Below are 14,115 nucleotides of genomic sequence, written 5' to 3' on the forward strand. Positions count from 1 at the left end.
TTAAAAATGAATAAGGAAGTATTGATTCATGATTTCATTTACGTTGAAGAAATAATTCGCAAAGATTACGTAATTTCTAAAGTTTTAGGAATTATTCAATTCTAGTTCCACCCGTAAATCAATCGAGTTTAATTTAATATTAATTCATTAAATCTATATTACATCAGAAGAAAATATACATATATTTTCATAAAGATTGTAATAGAAATTCTCTTGTACAAAATATTACTTGTGAAACTTTTAACGGGTAGGTAATGCCCGAGAAATATATTAATTCACAATTAATATGATCCACTGTACATTCTTCAATTCTAAATCAAAAGTCATCAACTATATTCACTACTTTTACAGTGATACACATTCTTTCATAAAATCAGGACAACCATTTTCATAAATTACATATCCTGATTTTGAACAGATCAGAAATCCAAGTCAAGATTTAGCAGAAGATATCACTCTTAGATCCCTACATCTTTTAAAGCTATACTTTGACTTCAAAACTGTGCTAGAACATCATTCCTATTCATAGAACCCAGAAAAATATTTGTATCATTCAAAATCCTAGAACATCATATGAATATTAACGATTACAATCTATGTTCAAACCTCTCGAAATTCCTGAAGACACTTCAAATAATGAACAATCGAGATGATGATCCAACCACATGTTACCCACAGTCATGCACCTGAAAAACTCTCGAAACTAAACTCATAGTTTAACATGTACCCGCATCAGATCCTTTGGCATTTATTAGCAAAAATAACTTTATGATTCCTTTTCAAAGTAGCAAATTCTGTCACAGCTCCAACAAGTCAATTACGATTTTTTATCCGGAGTAGCCTTATTATAACCCTGATATATACGATTACCCTTTTGTTACCGGAATATCTTTTATATTCCACGACATTATCAGCAGATGTACCAGCAACTTCGTTACCATTTGGAGTAAGTCTCTCCAAAAAATCATTATATGTACTCATTGAAACCCCGTCATCTACTCATCTGCATCCTGTAACAATAATTACCATACCAACTATCAAAAATCATCAATCATCAATCTCGAATCTCACAGCATTTTCACTTCAACAGTTATATATATACATATAACGTCTATCTCTTAAACTTACATCTTTCGAATGTGAAGTTTCTGAAAAAAACACCTTAAACTTCGAACTAGATCTCGAAATTTTGATAAATACTGATGAAGCAGCAAAAACTGTAAACGACCTTAACAGTCAAAAGTTTGATGATAATGAATAGTGTGTTGGCAAAGCTCAGAAAAAGAGAAGGTTTGGAACTGGAAAACAGATTGAACAAACCATGAAGGAGGCTGTGGACAAATCACAAAGACTAAATCTGCCTTCAAAGAATCCAAATGATTCAGTGTCTGCTGAAATCATTAGCAAACACCTTACTCCTTACTCTAAACCTTCGCAGACAAATTTCCCGCATCATCCCTTGATTCCAGATATTTTAAAATACTAAAACATCATCGAATCTTTCAGTACAAATATCCTCGATAGTTCTGAAGATACCAACATAACTATCATTGTCCAAGATTATTTATCTCTTTACGCTATCTGTATTACATCATAAAGGAAACTGTTTAGTTTCTATATCCTATAAACCTTCGAGTTTAAATTATGAATATTTTTGAAGTAGTGTTGGGAACTGAAGCATGAGTTAGTATAATATAATGACACTTGATCAACGTGATTATATTACAGTAAGTCATGCTGAGTTTCTAATGAAACATGATGATTCACAGACCACACCGTCATCATGTGCCATGTTACATGACTCTTGCATTCTACTTGATCTCTAATTATATTAAGAACATATTTCTTGATAGTTCTATCTTTTCCCGTGACTTCTGTAATTTAACCAATCAAGATCGTACTGTTACAATCTCTCTCTTAGAACATTAGCCATGTTCATTCAAAATTTCATACCTACGAATTCTGCACCATTACTATCTATGCTTAATAGATAGAAGAGAAAACAGAGCATGAAGCTCCGAAATAGAAATGGGAGTATAAATCGCAGCAAATAGGAGAGAGCATTAACTATGGATGTCAATGATTATAGAAATACAAGAGCAGGTACTCTGAAAAAATAAGGAAAGATATAAAGCCCGATAGCAACACATAAATTACAAACCGTGTATATCAATACGTATTGCCACGTAAAGACACGGGAGAATTAAAAACACTGTAACCCCAAGGTAATAGTAAAAATAAATAAAATCCTCTGGTGGTAAATGAAAAAGAAGAATGACAGATATGAAAGTTAGGAGTATATCAAGAATCAGAACTGGATGAAGCATTTCCACAATCTTTTGGAAATATAAATTAAGAAAGAATAGAAGGTGTGAGTTGTAAGGAAACGAAGGGGGTGGATTTATTGTAAAATATCCGACAGAGCAATCAAAACAGATGATCGCATGTAAAGCGGATCCTAATTTCCTTAATTACCGAAGAATCAAATCTTATTACGAAGATTTTCTCCAAATCTCTTGAACTCCGAAAATCAACCCATCTGTGACGACCCGGAAAATTTCGAACAAATTTAAACTTAATCTTTATATGATTTCGATACGATAAACAAAGTATGTAATGTTGAGTTTAGAAAATTTTGGAAACGATGTTCATATATTCAATTGACCTTCGACTGCACTCGACGATTCACGAACAAATAATTGTAAATAGATATGTATGTATGTATATATAAATAATAATTCGAAATATAATTTGATGTATTATATGTTGATGTTATTAAAAATTAATAAAATAAAAATAGGATATTATAATAATTATTATTTAAAATATATCTCTATATATAAATAAAGTATATTAAAAATAAATATTAAATAATTGTAATACTCGTTTGATGTTTCGATTGATATTAAGCAAGTTAAATTCAAACTTATGTAATTTTAAAATAAACGGTGATACAAAAATGAGTTCTATAAATTTTAGGCTTATTAAAAATGTATTTAGGAACTATTTGTTAAGTTTTAACAATTTTTATATTTTACCCATAAATGAGAGGGACAGTTGATGTAATTTTTATTTATTAAATTAATGGCTGAATTTTATACTATAATAATCAAAATAAATAAATATAGTTAATTTAAAATTTTGGGATTTTTCGAAGACTTTTATCCACCCCTGATTTCAAATAGTGCACGACACACGGTCCGTGGAAACTGTCGGCAAATAATTCAATCAAAGAGTCACAAGATGCATTACTGTGTGTTTGATTCCTCTTTTCTCTGCACGTTTAATTATCAACTTATATTATATTATTATATAGATATTCAATTTGTCTATATAAATATACACATATGAGTAAAGTCATATACATATTCATAACCACAACCCTCCGGCATATCCACAACCACCCTCATCATCGAATCACTACTGCTAGCTACTTCGTTTATGTTAAATCGGGACCAAAACATCACCATAACCTCCTATTGTTTCTGTTTTTCCATCGTGAGTTTACACACCGGAGCACCACCTCAAACCGCCACCACCCTATAAACTCCAAACCCACATCATCACCACTCTGATCACTACAAACTGCCACCACCTATATCACTCGACCTCTCACCACCGGAGAACCACCATAACTTTCGGTAATCATCAAAACCACTAACCACTTGCAAGTACCACTACACCCATTTTCTTCAAACGAGAACACACACCACCACCCGCGTTTTATTATTATTATTTTTTTTGTTTCTTTCTCTTCTTCTCGTGCACCACCTTTTGATCATCACCTCTGTTAGTTTTTTTTCTTCTACATCCCAAAACACCACACCAACCCGTCATCATTGTAGTTGCTGCAAACAATCTGTTTTCTATTTCGATCATGAACAACCCGACATCACTCAACACCATTGTTACAATCACACGTATACTACCATTTTTTTTTGCTACGCTGCTACTCCTACTGTAGAACAACAGCTGCTGTTGAGGCAAGTTTTCATTTACTATTCAGGTTCAAAACCTATGAAACCCATTAGTTTTGGTCTAGGAATTCATCGCTACTGCACATTTTTTTTGTTCCCATTTCCTGATTGAATAGCAGGTTATACTGTTGTGTCTAGGCCTAAAAACCACCACCCAATGCTATAAAACTTTCTGTTTTGCTATAACAATAAACATGGCGAGAAAGAATAAAGGTTGAACGATGATGATTGATTTGATGATGATGATGATATGAAATCATGCTGATGATATGGATGATAATGATATATGTATGTTGATGATGATACACGATCATGAAGATGATGATCACGATGATATGCAGTTATGATTATGATGATGATGATAAATGTGCTACGATGATGATGATTAAGAAGGTTGGCTGCAACTTGATTTTTTTATTAACGCTGGTCCATTTAGATATGTATTGAGATTAGGTCTTATTAAATCATTTGATGGGCTTCAATTAGATTAATAGTTGGGCCGAGTTTAAGTTGGGTCAAGTGTTGTTTCACTGTTGGACCGAAATTTTGGAGGAAGAAGAAGGAATTTCGATTACATAGATTCGTGTTATAAATAATTCAAGGGGGTTTATATCAGAAAAATAAACATGGAAGGATGGTTAAGGAGTGTTTCCTTAACCAAGAGGTCTTGGGTTCGAGTCTGGATTGTGTCTTTCTTTTTGAAAAAGCTTGAAAGGTAGCTTTTATTATTATTATTATTATTATTATTATTATTATTATTATTATTATTATTATTATTATTATTATTAGGATATAAAAGAAAATATAAATTAAGAAATATTAAAGATTAAAGTAATATGGCTATGATTACGATTAATGGCATATGGCTACGATTACGATTAATGACATAATTAAGACATTAAGTATTAAGAATGATGTTATTATTATATAGACATGATAAAAAGGAATGTTATAAGTTATAATCATAAAACTTAGTCAAGTAGTATTATTTTTATTATTATTAACATTATTATTATTAATACAAATAAAATGACTAACGCTATTAACAAAATTATTATTTTCGATATCAGTACTAAATATAATTATTATTATTAATATTATTATTTTAGTATTATTATAATTATAAATTTTACAAACAAAAGATTTATATAAAAACGTAGTTATTACATAGCAACTATATTAGTATTTTAATAATTATTTATTTAAAGTATATAAAATAAATATAGATAAATATATGAAACATATATTTTACTAAAATAACAATTAATAAGAATATATAAAGTTGCTCGATTACCATTATATGTGTTAATATATATACTTGATATAGGTTCGTGAATCCGAGGCCAACCCTGCATTGTTCAGTTTCGTCGTATGAATATTTTTACTACAAAATATTGGATTGTGAGTTTCATTACTCCCTTTTTAAATGCTTTCGCAATATATATTTTTGGGACTGAGAATAGATGCGCTGTTTTTTATAAATGTTTGACGAAATAGACACAAGTACTTAAAAACATTCTACGATTGAGTTACGAGTACACCGGTTATCACTCCTTTATAGTTTGGTAATCTAAGAATTAGGGAACCGAGCCCCTAATTGACGCGAATCCTAAAGATAGATCCATGGGCACTAACAAGCCCCAGTCAGAGAATTTGAACTACTTTAGTACTTCGATATAGGTATACAACCGCCAGCTTTAAAAGATATGATCTGTTTGTGAGGTGTACACAACCATCATATTTAAAAGAGTGGCCTGTTTGTATGCTTTTTGCATGACCGTGCGAAATGCCGGTATGCGGAGGATATTCTATATGCATCTTGTTAAGGTCGATTACCAGGTGTTTATATATCGTATGAATGATTTTACAGTAGTGAGCAGACCTGCGCAGATTGTTTTTGAAATATGAGTATCTTGTGGTCTATTATATTATTGGAAATGATTGTTTATTATAAACTAATGAACTCACCAACCTTTTGGTTGACACTTTAAAGCATGTTTATTCTCAGGTATGAAAGAAATCTTCCGCTGTGCGTTTTGCTCATATTAGAGATATTACATGGAGTCATTCATGACATATTTCAAAAGACGTTGCATTCGAGTCGTCGAGTTCATCAAGATTATTACTAAGTCAATTATAGTTGTATATATTATGAAATGGTATGCATTCCGTCAACTTTCGATGTAATGAAAGTTTGTCTTTTAAAAACGAATGCAATGTTTGTAAAATGTATCATATAGAGGTCAAGTACCTCGCGATGTAACCAAATGTAATGTATTCGTCCAGATGGATTAGGACGGGTCACTACAGTTGGTATCAGAGCGGTGGTCTTAGCGAACCAGGTCTTGCATTAGTGTGTCTAACTGATAGTTGTTTAGATGCATTAGTGAGTCTGGACTTCGACCGTGTCTGCATGTCAAAAGTTTTGCTTATCATTTCTAGTCGGAAATCATCTACTTATCATCTGTAGGAAATTACCTGCTTATCATTCTTAAGTCTAGACACATCTTACTGCATTGATTGCATGAATAGTGTATAGATAAAAATTCATATCTTAGCGTATCTGCTAATTTATATTTTAGCGTATCTATTACTGTAAACTTTGCCTGACATATTCTGCAAATTCCTCCGTAATCTACGGGTTTTTTGGTACTATATATAAGTATTCTATATAATTAGAATATCATCCGACATCCGAAAATCATTTCATACCGAAAAACCCTTTACTCAATAGTACGAAATGGAACTCGTCACTAGTTCAAGTTCTTTGGAACCCGACAGCTATTCCGACATAGATGTTCACCTAAGCTTCGAAAGCAGCGTCACCAGAATGAATCAACCAATCATCCATCCCTAATTCATCTAATGGGTTCGTAGCATACTTGATCATTAGAAACAAGAAGAAGGCGATCCATTCCATTCATCACATTCACCTCTTGGAGAAGAACCTGAAGCACTTACCAGCGAACCTGTACGTAATACCATCTTCTTTCTCATTTCCAGAGTATCTCGCCACGATTATATACTATATCAAATTCTAGATCTTATTTATCCATTTTTCCGAACCGACAATCACCCGGGTGTAATAAAAAAAGTCAACGAGCTTCGCGCTCGAGTAACCAATTTGGAGAATATGGAGCAAAACTTACCAGCTTCAGCAACATCACCAGCACCAACAGTACGACCAACATCAACACCAGTGCCACCAACAACCCAAGTTTCAACCTCACATGCCTCAACATCTTATTCTGTACCTCAAGTATAATCATCGTTATACATAACGTTCTACATCATTTATCTCCGTTCGACATGATGATTATGTAATCTCTAATGTTTTAGAGATTATATATTCTTGTTCTAACGGAAAATCAAATGAGTGTAATATCATATTACCTCATTAAATCCATGATTACATCTGAAGAAAATATATATGTATATATGTATTCATAAGGATTGTAATTTAAAAATTCCTTTATACAAACTGTTAATGGTGAAAATATTTTAACGGGTAGGTAATACCCAATGAATATTTAGATTTTACATTAATAAGATACACTGTACATTCTTCCAATCTGATTCAACAGTCATTTAATATCCTACTTATATCCACAGATATACGTAGTCGTTCATCACAGAATAACCATTTACATTTAATTTTACTTTTGGATTTTGACCTTTCAGAATCCAACAAGTGGCATAATGAAGAAAACATTTGACAGAATAAAATTTATTAGAAACAAACAAATTTAACTATGAGAAATTTTGTTAAGAAATCACGCTAACAAAATCCTAGCTAACTGTTCCTAGGTAACTGTTAATTCCTTATTACATTTTATTTATCGCAATTTAATTATCGCAATTTATTTATCGCAATTTTAATTCTCGCAATTTTATTTATCGTCATTTAATTTCTGTTATTTATTTTACGCACTTTAAATATTGGGACACATATACAATATTTTGACATATCATATCGACGTCATATATATATATTATTTGGAATAACCATAGACACTCTATATGCTATAATGCTCGAGTTCGCTATACAGGGTTGATGTTGATTCTAAAATAATATATATACCTTGAGTTGTGATTGAGTCTGAGACATGTATACAATGGGTCACGATACGTATTAATTAATTCGAATATTATATATTAAACTCTATATGAATTGTTGAACTACTAATTGTGGACTACTAACTGTGGACTACCGAGATTGGACAATTAAAATGAATTAAATATTGATTATAACATATGAAACTAAAAATTTCTTCAAGTTTGCCATTTGATTTCATCTTAAACCTCATTTGTATCTTGACGATTACAAATCTGCATTCAAACCTTTCATGATTCTTGAAAACACCTCAATCGAAAGGATGAACCAACCGCATTTCATCTACGGAAGAAAAGATTGATACATATAGTTATACACCTGAAAAACTTTCAGAAACTGAGTAAACATTTAACACGCATCTGTGCTAATTCCTTTAGCATTATTATTACCCAAAATAACTTTACAATCCCTTTTCAAGGTAGAAAATTTTGTCACAGCTCCAGCAAGTCAACTTCGACTTTTCGTTCGAAACAACCTTATTATAATCTAGATATATGTGCTTGTTGTTTTATTGTTACCAGGAAACCTTTTATATTCTGCAATATTACCAACAGACGTACCAACAACTTCATTACCCTTGACTTAAGTCTCTCTGAAAAACCATTATATTTGTTCATTAAAACCCTATCATATACTCATCCATATTTTATAACGAGAATTGTCAAACCAATTACCGAGAATTAGCCATCAGTATTTTGAATCTCGCAGTGTTTTTACATCAACAGTTATATGTATACATATAACATTTATCTCTTAGAATTATAATATTCTATTCTGAAATTCTGAAAAGCACCCAGTCTACAAATCAATACTCCAAATTTTGAAAAAGCTGAATAAAGCAGCAGAAACTGTAGACAACCGTAAACGATCTTAACCGTCAGAAGTTTGATGTTAAAGAATAGTATGTTGGTAAAGCTCAGAAAAGTTGGTACCGAAAAGTGGATTATGCGAAACTATGAAGGAGGCTGTAGACAAATCACAAAGACTAAATCTACCTTCAAAGAATCCAAATGATTCAGTATCTATTGAAGTCATTAACGAATACCTTGCTCCTTACTCTAAACCCTTGCGAATAATATTCTTCATCATCCTCTAATCTTAGATATTCTAAGATATCATCGTAGCTTTCATTATAAACAGCCTCGATATTTCTGAAGAAATTTTCATTGCTATTCTTATCTGAAATCAGTTATCTTTTTGCGATATCAGTGTTATATCAGAAAGGAAACTATTTTAGTTTCTTAATTCTAAAATATTCGAATTTAAAGTATGAATGTTTTTGAAGTAGTGTTGGAAATTGATGCATGAGTTAGTATAATATAATGACACTTGATCAACGTGATTATATTGCAGTAAGTCATGCTGAGTTTCTAATGGAACGTGATGATTCACAGACTATAAAGTCATCATGTGCCATGTTACACGACTCTTACATTCTACCTAATCTTTAAACATATCGAGCACATATCATCCTGATACGTCTATCTTTTCTATTGAATTCTGGTAATTTAACCAATCAAGATCGTGCCATTTCAATCTCTCTATTAGAACGTTAGTTATGTTCATTCGAAACTTCACACCTACGAATTCTGGACCACTATTCATTTGACTTAAAGTCGGGAAGAGAAAACAAAAGGATGGAACTCCAAAATATAAAGGAAATGAAGAGGGTGTATTTATAGTGAAATATCAGACAGAGCAATCAAAACAGATTATCGAATTTAACCAAAGAAGATCCTATTTCCTTAATTATCGAAGAAAATCTTATTACGAAGATTTTCTCCAAATCCCTTGAATTCTGGAAATAAATCCTATCTACGTCAAAAGATATGACGAAACGTTATTTTCTCATTTCATTCTTTTGCGATAGCTTCACTCGTTCTCTACACATAATCGAATTGTTTTATCCATATTATTCAATGACGATAAAACTCTAATTTACAACTCATATGAGTCATGAAAACATAACCATGACCATCCCAATCAAATTTCGGGACGAAATTTCTTTATCGGGTAGGTACTGTGACGACCCAGAAAATTCCGACCAAATTTAAACTTAATCTTTATATGATTTCGATACGATAAGCAAAGTATGTAATGTTGAGTTTAGAAAATTTTGGAAACGATGTTCATATATTCAATTGACCTTCGACTGCTCTCGACGATTCACGAACAAATAATTGTAAATAGATATGTATGTATGTATATATAAATAATAATTCAAAATATAATTTGATATATTATATGTTGTTGTTATTAAAAATTAATAAAATAAAAATAGGATATTATAATAATTATTATTTAAAATATATCTCTATATATATAAATAAAGTATATTAAAAATAAATATTAAATGATTGTAATACTCGGTGGATGTTTCGATTGATATTAAGCAAGTTAAATTCAAACTTATGTAATTTTAAAATAGACGGTGATACGAAAATGAGTTCTATAAATTTTAGGCTTATTAAAAATGTATTTAGGAACTATTTGTTAAGTTTTAACATTTTTATATTTTACCCATAAATGAGAGGGATAGTTGATGTAATTTTTATTTATTAAATTAATGACTGAATTTTATACCATAATGATCAAAGTAAATAAATATAGTTAAATTAAAATTTTGGGATTTTTTCGAAGACTTTTATCCGCCCCTGATTTCAAATAGTGCACGATACACGGTCCGTGAAAACTATCGGCAGATAATTCAATCAAAGAGTCACAAGATGCTTTACTGTGTATTTGATTCCTTTTTTCTCTGCACGTTTAATTATCAACTTATATTATATTATTATATGGATTTTCAACTTGTCTATATAAATATATACATATGAGTAAAGTCATATACATATTCATAACCACAAACCCTCCTGCATATCCACAACCACCCTCATCATCGATTCACTACTGCTAGCTACTTCGTTTATGTTAAACTGACACCAAAACATCACCATAACCTCCTATTGTTTCTGTTTTTCCATCGTGAGTTTATACACCGGAGCACCACCTCAAACCACCACCACCCTATAAACTCCAAACCCACATCATCACCACTTTGATCACTACAAAACCGCCACCACCTATATCACTCGACCTCTCACCACCGGAGAACCACCATAACTTCCGGTAATCATCAAAACCACTAACCACTTGCAAGTACCACTACACCCATTTTCTTCAAACGAGAACACACACCACCACCCGCGTTTTATTATTATTATTATTATTTTGTTTCTTTCTCTTCTTGTCGTGCACCACCTTTTGATCATCACCTCTGTTAGTTTTTTTCTTCTACAGCCTAAAACACCATACCAACCCGTCATCATTGTAGTTGCTGCAAACAATCGGTTATCTATTTCGATCATGAACAACCCGACATCACTCAACACCATTGTTACAATCACCCGTATACTGTCATTTTTTTTCTTTTTGCTACACTGCTACTCCTACTGTCGAACAACAGCTGCTGTTGAGGCAAGTTTTCATTTACTATTCATGTTCAAAACCTACGAAACCCACTAGTTTTGGTCTAGGAATTCATCGCTACTGCACTCATTTTTTTGTTCCCATTTCCTGATCGAATAGTAGGTTATATTGTTGTGTCTAGGCCCAAAAACCACCACCCAATGCTACAAAATTTTCCATTTTGCTGTAACAATAAACATGGCGAGAAAGAATAAAGGTTGAACGATGATGATTGATTTGATGATGATGATATGAAATCATGATGATGATACGGATGATAATGATATATGTATGTTGATGATGATACACGATCATGAGGATGATGATGATCACGATGATATGCGGTTATGATTATGATGATGATGATAAATGTGCTACGATGATGATGATTAAGAAGGTTGGCTGCAACTTGATTTTTTTTTATTAACAGTCCATTTAGATCTGTATTGAGATTGGGGCTTATTAAATCGTTTGATGGGCTTCAATTAGATTAATAGTTGGGCCGAGTTTAAGTTGGGCCAAGTGTTGTTTCTCTGTTGAACCGAAATTTTGGAGGAAGAAGAAGGAATTTCGATTACATAGATTCGAGTTATAAATAATTCAAGGGGGTTTATATCATAAAAATAAACATGGAAGGATGGTTAAGGAGTGTTTGCTTAACCGAGAGGTCTTGGGTTCGAGTCTGGATTGTGTCATTCTTTTTGAAAAAGATTGTGAGGTAGCTTTTATTATCACCTTTATTGTTGTTATTATTAATAATAATAATAATAATATTATTATTATTATTATTATTATTATTATTATTATTATTATTATTATTATTATTATTATTATTATTATTATTATTATTATTATTATTATTATTATTAGGATATAAAAGAAAATATAAATTAAGAAATATTAAAGATGAAAATAATATGGCTATGATTACGATTAATGACATATGGCCATGATTACGATTAATGACATAATTAAGACATTAAGAATTAAGAATGATGTTATTATTATATAGACATGATAAAAAGGAATGTTATAAGTTATAATCATAAAACTTAGTCAAGTAGTATTATTTTTATTATTATTAACATTATTATTATTAATACAAATAAAATGACTAACGCTATTAACAAAATTATTATTTTCGATATCAGTACTAAATATAATTATTATTATTAATATTATTATTGTAGTATTATTATAATTATAAATTTTACAAACAAAAGATTTATATAAAACGTAGTTATTACATAGCAACTATATTAGTATTTTAATAATTATTCATTTAAAGTATATAAAATAAATATAGATAATTAAGTTATTAATGAAACATATATTTTACTAAAATAACAATTAATAGGAATATATAAAATTGCTCAATTACCATTATATATGTTAATATATATACTTGATATAGGTTCGTGAATCCGTGGCCAACCCTGCATTGTTCAGTTTCGTCGTATGAATATTTTTACTACAAAATATTGGATCGTGAGTTTCATTACTCCTTTTTTAAATGCTTTCGCAATATATATTTTTGGACTGAGAATACATGCGCTGTTTTTTTATAAATTTTTGACAAAATAGACACAAGTACTTAAAAAAATTCTACGTTTGAGTTACGAGTACACCGGATATCACCCTTTTATAGTCTGGTAATCTAAGAATTAGGGAACTGAGCCCCTAATTGACGCGAATCCTAAAGATAGATCTATAGGCACTAACAAGCCCCAGTCAGAGAATTTGAACTGCTTTAGTACTTCGATATAGGTATACAACCACCAGCTTTAAAAGATATGATCTGTTTGTAAGGTGTACACAACCATCATATTTAAAAGAGTGGCCTGTTTGTATGCTTTTTGCATGACCGTGCGGAATGCCGGTATACGGGGGATATTCTATATGCATCTTGTTAAGGTCGATTACCAGGTGTTTATATATCGTATGAATGATTTTACAGCAGTGAGCAGACCTGTACAGATTGTTTTCGAAATATGAGTATCTTGTGGTCTATTATGTTATTGGAAATGATTGTTTATGATAAACTAATGAACTCACCAACCTTTTGGTTGACACTTTAAAGCATGTTTATTCTCAGGTATGAAAGAAATCTTTTGCTGTGCATTTTGCTCATATTAGAGATATTACTTGGAGTCATTCATGCCATATTTCAAAAGACGTTGCATTCGAGTCGTTGAGTTCATCAAGATTATTACTAAGTCAATTATAGTTGTATATATTATGAAATGGTATGCATGCCGTCAAATTTCGATGTAATGAAAGTTTGTCTTTTAAAAATGAATGCAATGTTTGTAAAATGTATCATATAGAGGTCAAGTACCTTGCGATGTAACCAAATGTAATGTATTCGTCCAGATGGATTAGGACGGGTCACTACACCATCTACGTCAAAAGTATGAAGAAACTTACTTTTCTCATTTCATTTTTTTGTGATAGCTTCACTCGTACTCTTTACATAATCGAGTTGTTTTATCCAAATTACTCGCTGATGATAAAACTCTAATTTTCAGCTCGTATATGTCATGAAAACATACTTATTGT

This window comes from Rutidosis leptorrhynchoides, chromosome 4 (genome assembly GCF_046630445.1).
Source record: "Rutidosis leptorrhynchoides isolate AG116_Rl617_1_P2 chromosome 4, CSIRO_AGI_Rlap_v1, whole genome shotgun sequence".
NCBI lineage: Eukaryota > Viridiplantae > Streptophyta > Magnoliopsida > Asterales > Asteraceae > Rutidosis > Rutidosis leptorrhynchoides.